Raw genomic sequence first — 6,000 nt, forward strand, 5'->3', positions numbered from 1 at the left:
GCTTTAAATCGTGTGTTTTCTCATGCATGTGCTGAACGTTACATGACAGATTGAAAGGACCTTCACAGCAGACATGCTGCCGCTGAGTGAGCAGCCAATAGGGAGGAGCAGCAATGACATGTAGTGACCGGCTTTGACCGGTCCCGCTGAAATCGCCTGATCACGATCGGAGCATTGCTTATAAAGAATGCTATAAAGGATGGTTTCTTTGCAGGAGGAGTGAAAGATGAAAGGATGAACGTACGATGACCAGTTTCCTTGAAGCAATGAATGAAATAGCGACTTATCTGTTTTGGGGCGAGTAGCTTTCATTGCAGTACCTCTATCGAACACGTTTTTATATGATCGAGAAGCACATTTCTGCTCTAAACAACATGAGAAAAATTCAAATTCAGACACGTTGAAAGGGCCCTGTATCAACAAAAGCTGCTTCTCATTTAAGTCGACTCAGTTCGACAGAATTAGCGGAGAATGTTTGGTTTGCTATCAAATTGAGTGAGGGAATATCACCGCTCATTTGCTTCACAAACCGCTGTAATGTAATTCCATTAAATCCATAAAATGTTCTTTCATTTTGCCACTAGTTGCTAATTCCTTGGCACGGCAATCTTCCGCGCTGGCTCGGCCAAACTTGGGTCAGCGTGGCCGTTCGTGTCAGAGGAATGAATCAACCTTAAAGGTCTATTAGCATTATTAACTACGCCCCAGAGGGAGCAGCACGGTTTCGGCACTTCAGCCGGCTGTGTATGCATCGCAGTTAGCGTGACATTATTGGGAGTTATTGGAGTAACAGACTAATGGAATTAAGGTGTTGGATTTCATGCGCCGTTGCCAAGAATCCGCATTAAAAGAATGTGCGCTGAATAAATGGCACTTTAAGTAGATGAGATTCCGACACGGGAGAGACTCGCTTGTCAGAGCGGCATTGTTTGTTTGGCTTCGGCGCCAGCGAAACTGTCGAGAGTGCTTCTAGCCATGTAGAGATGGATGGCGGGTTCTGTTTCAAGTGCGTTTGTGAAAGTTGACAAACTGTTCTTAGATTTGTCGGGGAGCTCATTTTCGAGCTGGGAAGCGCTGAAAAGAGCAGCTGGAAGCTCACCTACGTGCAGAGGCAGCCTCTTGGTGAAGCAGCTCCGCGGGATCTATATTTGTCAGCTCATTACGTACATGAAAGGCAGAATCAACAGAAATCCAAATATTAACCAAAATAAACTCATGTTTTGTTGCGTTTCTCCGCCAGCCGTGCCAGAACAGAGTCCTCTCCATTACAGATAATTCATCTGATGTTTGTGTTTGTTGGTGGATTAGCTGGGAGGCGTTGCTGTTGGCCCGGGCTGTAAAACGCTCTCATCTGTATTTTAATGGAGTAAGAAGCAGTGGGAGGACGTGGCGCCGTGCCACCATTTCACAGTGAAAGAGTGGATCGTATGTAGCAGGTAATCTATTTGTGAAAGGGTTTTATCCATATAAATGGAATTAGACGACGCATTAAAACAACGGCGTTCGTTTCCCTCAACGCCCAAGGAGCCACATTTGAATGAGTCTTGCTCAAATTCTGGGGAATGTTTGGAGAAAATCTCCTTCCTCTCATCAGTAATATCATTGTAAGTGGCCAGCGAATCTACAGACTTGTCACTTTTTTTTTTTTTTTTTGTGAAAGTCTCTATGAAATATTTAACAGCTTTAACCAAGAAGACAGCGTGCAAGCATCAACACACACCCACAGACCAGCACATGCATTCAGACACACGGGGAGCCTGCAGATGGTGGGATCTTTGCACCCTGTTTCAGTGTGAGGAAGTGAAAAAGGCCTGTCCTTTATGGAGCTTTGGACGCGGCGATGTTGACATTGGGATGGTACCTAATTGGGTTAGACCCCGCGCAGCGTGCATGGCTAACTAGGCTGGCGTTGGCCTCAGGCGCGGCAAATCCCCAGGAGCCCAACTAGGTTTGAAGGATGACTCCGTCATGATCATTTGCCATCTTTCAGTGTTTCCGTGACAAATACACTCCACACTTTTTCTGCCACGTGCCCATATTCGCCTGTTTTTAAGTTGACTTTTATGATTCTTCTTCATGAGCTCCCCCTCGACGCCTTATTCTCAAGCAGCTGACTTTGTTGTTGCGAATATACAACGCACAAATATCATTCTAGTTCAGGGGTGGCCAACCAGGCAGAGGCGAAGAACCACATTGTTTTACTGTGTTGCTGAAAAGAGTCAGATGCTACAAACATGTCAGGCTGTAAAGGCTCACGAGAACAGCTGGTCACGTGACTTAGCGGCAGTATAGTGGCTATAGTACATCCCTGTGTAACACAAGGTTAGGCAATGACAAAGTGAAAAGTGGAACTAAGTCATGTAAGTCGATATGTATGATGGAAAGGGGCCGTCCAATTCATTCTTTCTGATCTTATACCATGCAGTGTAACCTTTCCGTTAGCTTAAGGGTTAGCTTAATACAAATCCTGCAAGTAATCTTAGCCTTGCTTTTTTTCTGTAGTATAGAAATTTCCGACACCCATGAACGCATCATCCCCACGCAACGCAAGACAGAAATGCCGCTAAGCCTGATGAGCTAAAGCAGGTAGCGCAAGTAACTTGAGCCACGGTGGCCTGAAGTGGACAAAAAGTCTCACAAAAGCAGGATTCATGTGAAATTGTAAATATTTACTGAAGTAAAAACAGTTTATTTAACTTAGAAAAATCTAATAAGCCTGTGTCACAGATGCTTTTACAGTTGCCTAAAAATTTATTAACAAGCTGCTCCAGGATGCAAATAAAAGCCAGGAAAAAAAAAAAAAAAAACCATGGATTGCAAAGAAACTCAACAGTTAACTCAGCCTAACTGAAAAGACTGAAATAATTTCAACAGAGATTACTCTTACGCACTTGTGCACACCTCTGCACACTGCAGCCTCTCCTCTCTGGCCTGCCCGCTTCTCTCTTTAAGCCTTTGAATATGGACTGTACCTCTCAACAGGTAAACCCAAATACCACCAACAGCCATAACTCATTTCTGCAGTAAGAAACAAAGTCCTCTGCTCACCATACTTTGAACACAATCTGCCGCATATCGCTCAACCTCGCTCTGTCACTCCGTCATATATAATAAAACAAAACAAAACACTTCCCTACCTTGGCCTCCTCCATAGTTGAAACTGTCCACGATGTCACTGATGACATCACCAAGGTGATAAAACCGCCACGTCCTCCTTTTACCTGAAGGCCTCGTGGTGAGTAACACAACCAACATGCTTTACAAATATGAAATAATACCTAAATAACGTGCTTTAACATAGCCATCTTCCTTTGTGTTGACTTTTGATACACCAGAAGATGCAACTCAAACATGACCCGGGATAGTTTGAACGCATGATTCAAGTTAAAGATGGAATTGAATCAACCAAACAAGCACACAACAATAACGTTAAATGAGACAAATGGGTGACTTTCAGCCACTTTGTCACAGACTCCATTGAGATTTTTCATCTGATTTTTCTGGCCCACTCTTATTTTTTTGAACTCGTAATTGTGTGTGTATTTGAGTGTTGTTATCGCTCCAATGAAGCCGCTGCAGATAACCAAAATCGCAGTGACTTAATATTCGACCGTGCTGCTTTTGTCCAACGTTTGCTGGCCAAAGTGGGACAGCAGGGAGTTGAGTGAAGTTGTGTTTGGGTTCACTTTCACAGTCCTCTTACTTCCCCCAAGAGGCTGCGCTTTGTTGCATGATAAACTGTTTCCTTGATTGGAACCCCCTCCTCTGATTCCATTTCTGCTTTAGTGCCAGTTTGGCCTCGTGGAAGTGCGATGGTCAAGCTGGAAAGAGGATGTGAGCTTACAAAAAGGGGATGTGTAACTCAAGTATCCAACCCCAGATCAGACGCGTGAAAAAAAAAAATGACCTATTCGTGAGAAGAAATGAAAATCCAGCCACCTTACAGCCTCAGATTGTGTTCCACTGACCGAAATGAGATCATCTGAGGGGAAAGGAGGAGTGTTTGGGTTGTTGCTGAAGAAGGAGAGAGGCAGAAATTGGTCAAGAGAAGGGAGATGAGTGAGCCGGTGGAGTGGGCGGAGGGGGGGGGGGTCCGGTCATGTTCAAGCGCTAACTTCTGTCAAAGAAAGGGGAAAAGATGCAAAGAAGGAAAGGCGAAAACACCCAGGCTTCATTACCATGTCAATCTGAGGAGAGGGAGATGGAGAGGGAGAGACAGGCCGGCCAGGGCCCAGCAGTGGGGCCGGATCCATATGGTGCTGCCGGCTCTGGAATGAATAGTGAATGGAGCGGCTGGGCGCTGGGCTGCTGGAATCTGCCTCCAAGCCTTTGTGAACAGGATGACCAAAGACAAGAGGGAGCTCTGCAGATGGCCCGGGCTATAAATAGGTAGCTAGTCTATCTCCGTGCTGTCACTCTTCTTGTCTATCTGCCTCCCAGCTCCCCCTCGACCCGAGCCAGCCTCGCCAGACCCGACACGCTTCCAGGCCCCTGGACGTCGCTGAACCCAGAAAAATAAAAACCTGCGCTCTCTATTGCATTCCGTGATATTGCCGCTGGGCCGAGACGAGGCGTCCTCTCATTTTTCAACCCGCCCCGGTGTCGCAAATTCATCATTTATTTGTTGCAGATGCGGCGGGCTTTTCGGTGGAAGGGGGACCGCGTTTGGGGAAGTGGTCCGCCAAGCAAGAACTTAAGTGAGCGATCGTGCTTTCGGAGCGAACTTTCGCGCTGTTTGAAACCCACAGATGGGGATTTGGGCGCGTGATAAAACGTACCCCGAGTGAGGATGCCCATCTGGTTCTCTCGTGTTGGCGCACACAAACAATCCAGTTGCTAGAATGAGCAACCGTCTGATTCATAGAAGACCAAGTGTCCAACAAATCTACCAAAATATAATGGGACCTTTTTGTCCAGCTGACAAATCTATATTCTCAATGTTTCGTGAGTAATGTTTAGGTAAGAAAATGGCCCCCTCTCTAGACTCTCTGTTAGGGTGTTTACCCAGCGAAGTGTTGTCATGCTTGTCCGCCCCACAAATGTTTTTTTCACGAGCTGCCAGCCCTCTCAGGTACGGCTGACTGGCAGCCTCCACACGACTGAAGTTCCGTGTCCTCAGAGATATTGTATACACAACTTTAAGTTACTAGCTCTGTCGCGGCTCCAGACTCCAAGGTACCAAAAGCACACCAAAGATAATTGTTAGGAGTGATGGAGCTCTGAAGCAGACCTGCGGCGATAGAGTGGAAGATGACGTGCGTGAGTGTGAGGGAGAAGTCAGCCACCAGTAAACACAGTGGAGCAAGTGGTCTGGATGACTTACGTCTGGACCACACAGACTAGAAAGCGCCAGTCAGGCCTGTGTGCGCTGGCGTCAGAGAGAAGCAGACTGAAACGCGCAGAGGCTAGCGACAGAGCTGGTTTTTGTAGTGACCCATGTGCTCAGATGTTCCAGATTTTGTTGTTTTGTTCAGTCACTGTTGCAGCTGCTGGCTCTGCAGACAAGTGCAGCCAGGTTTCTGACATGTTTTGGTTTTCATACTCTGAGAGTAGCCAGGTGCTCTCCACAGGCGACCTTCTTGCTGTAGACAACACTAACTGTATGTTTGGGCGCGTATTGTTTTTCTGAGGCATCCATCATCGTCGCCTGTGAATTCCACTGACTGTAAAATACTTTGGCTTCGCCAAATTCATGTCATGCAACTATACAAATTTAGTTCCCTTTGCTGCTGCCATCCTTCACTTTTCCTCCACGTGATCTCATTGTCATTGCTACTGACCACTGCATATTCAGTATTTTGCTTTTGAGTTATCGCTTTTGAACAAACATTTGTGATAGAACTTTTTCCAGGAAGTGTTTTTTCCTGATTTTTGAAGTGTGGAATTAGAAAAGTTGCGGCTGAAGATGACTTTTTGGTGCCACCTTCCTGTCTCTTGTGTGAACAGCCGTGGTGAAGGAACAGCAGGGTTTTCAAAACCAAGGGCCAAGACGCTTAAAGT

The sequence above is a fragment of the Synchiropus splendidus genome, chromosome 16 (assembly GCF_027744825.2).
Source record: "Synchiropus splendidus isolate RoL2022-P1 chromosome 16, RoL_Sspl_1.0, whole genome shotgun sequence".
NCBI lineage: Eukaryota > Metazoa > Chordata > Actinopteri > Syngnathiformes > Callionymidae > Synchiropus > Synchiropus splendidus.